The sequence below is a fragment of the Rhipicephalus microplus genome, unplaced genomic scaffold (assembly GCF_043290135.1).
Source record: "Rhipicephalus microplus isolate Deutch F79 unplaced genomic scaffold, USDA_Rmic scaffold_205, whole genome shotgun sequence".
In the NCBI taxonomy this organism is placed as follows: Eukaryota; Metazoa; Arthropoda; class Arachnida; order Ixodida; family Ixodidae; genus Rhipicephalus; species Rhipicephalus microplus.
Genome location: NW_027464776.1, coordinates 247,501 through 250,000, shown reverse-complemented (window position 1 = coordinate 250,000; position 2,500 = coordinate 247,501). Strand labels below are relative to the sequence as shown.

Genomic DNA, 2,500 nt, shown 5'->3' with positions numbered 1-2,500 from the left:
AAAGAAAAGAAATGGTGAATACAAAATTAAATTCAACAGAAAAATTAGAAATGATACAGGTTAACTTAGGCAGGTCCTTTAAGGCGAATCAGAATTTAAGCATTTATCAACAAAGGAGAAATCATCATATTTCATTAGTTCAAGAGCCCTATCACTTAAAAGGTAAAATTATACCATGTTCAATAAAAGATAGAATTATTGCGCATGAGGATAACCCAAAAGTTGGCATCATATTCCACTCAAGGGTAACCAACATATTTCCAGTACAAATAGAAGAGGATTTTATTGCAGTAATAATGAAATTTAAGAACAAACAACTTCTCCTAATCAACTGCTATGCAGCACCTAAGGGGAACATAGAGAACCTACTAACTAAAATAGAGAACGTGATTCAAAAAACACATATAGAGAACATTTTAATAACAGGAGATTTTAATGCAAAAAGCCACAGTTGGGGAGGTGACAAACTAGATGATAGAGGGGAATTAGTTTTAGAGTTTATTATTAAAAATAACTTAAACTTAATAAACGACAAGAACAGTGAACCAACATTCCAAAATTCAAGGGGCAAAAGTTGGATCGATCTATCTATTGTTTCAAACAATTTGATTAGGGAAGTTAAAAATTGGAAGGTTTTAAATGAACCTTCATACAGTGATCATAAATTCATCAAAATAGAAATATTTGAAGAGGCCAAATTACAAATGTTTAAAATAACTAAAACAGGGAAACAAAGAGCATTAACAGATTTACTAAAGATGGATTGGGAATTACAATCACGAAATCTGAATAATGTACAGGAGGTCGAGCATTTAATACAAAAATTTTATAATACATTGGAAAACTTATACAAAAAATATGAAAAACGCATTACCAAGGGAAAAGGTCAAGAGAAAAGCTGGTGGAACCTGGAACTAGAAATACAAAGGAAAAAAGTTAGAGCAATGAAAAGACGGTTCAAAAGAAGTCGAGGGGATATAAGAGAAATCTTTAAAGCTCAATATTATGAAGAACATAAATTATATGTAGAAAATATTGCACAGGCGAAAAAGAAGGATTGGGAAAATTTTTTAGCCAAAGTAACGAGGAATCCTTTTAATATAGGATACAAATTAGCCCGGAATCAAATTAAAAAAGCAGTCATTATAAAAAGCATGATAAAAGAGGACGGTTCATCAACAAATTGTCTTACAGAAACAGTCGACTATATTATAAGTAAATTATATGATTTAGCAGGAGAAAACGAAGTAAACGAAACAAAAGTCGAAGAAGAGGAAATAAACAATGACATTGAAGATGATGGGGAGTTTACGCAACAGGAAGTGGAAGCAATAATTAGGAACCTAAAGAAAGATATCGCACCAGGACCGGACAACTTAACAACGGAATTTATTCAATTAATAAATCAAAAGCAAAATACCTTTTTTGTAAATATATTTAATTGTTGTTTAAAACTAGGATATTTTCCTCAGGACTGGAAAGTATCAAAAATAATATTGATCCCCAAAAAGAAAAGTCAGAATACACCTGCAGATTACCGACCAATTGCAATAAACTCAATATTCGGAAAGATCCTAGAAAGCTTACTCAAAGACCGCATATATCACTTCTTATACAAAAACGAATTATTCCCCAAAAATCAATACGGGTTCAAGCACGATACCTCGACAATTCAGGCATTAGAGAACATAAAGAAAAAATTAGACCAAGCTTCTCTAGATAAAGAGGGAGCTTTGATTATATCAATGGATATCAAAAATGCATTCAACACCATTGATAAAAAAGAAATAATTAAGTACTTAGAAGAAAATAATTGCCCAAAAAATTTAATAAAATTAACCAATGCAATCATGACAAATCGAAAAATCTCGTACAAAAACGAAAACATTCAGAAAATGTATTGCCTAAGAAAAGGATCCCCCCAAGGATCCCCATTAAGTCCATTACTATGGACCATAATGATTACAGAGGTACTGAGGGAAAATTACCCAGAAAAAACATATGTGCAAGCTTTCGCCGACGATATCACAATAATAATTAAAGGAACATCTAAAAGAAAGCTACAAGATAAAGCAAACCAGACATTAAACATAATACAAAAATGGGGCCTCGAAAAAAAGATTGAATTCAATGCAACAAAAACCGAATTTATGGTTATTAAAGGAAAATATTCAAAAAGCCCACCAATACTTAAATTAGGAGACAATAAAATAAGAAAGGTACAGCAAATGAAAATATTAGGAGTAATCTTAGATGAAAACCTGTCTTTCCTTCCGCATTTAGATTATATAAAAGAGAAAGTGTTCGACTTGTCAATTAACTTAAACAAATTTACAGGTAAAAACAGAGGTATTAAAAACAAACAACTTAGGGAAATATATGTAAGGGGAATGGAAAGAATAATAACTTATGCAGGCCCAGTCTGGTATAGAAACATTGGCACCATAATCAAAAGATTGAAATCAATACAACGGAAACCATTAATATCGATAACTAAAGC

General features: G+C 31.4%; 1 protein-coding gene across 1 annotated transcript in view; it reads right to left on the bottom strand.

Annotated features, from left to right (window-relative positions):
• Window positions 1-2,500, bottom strand: part of LOC142792126 (uncharacterized) — a gene marked incomplete at both ends in the record, with an annotated part of 286,387 nt that overhangs the window by 43,399 nt on the left and 240,488 nt on the right. The window lies entirely within an intron of this gene.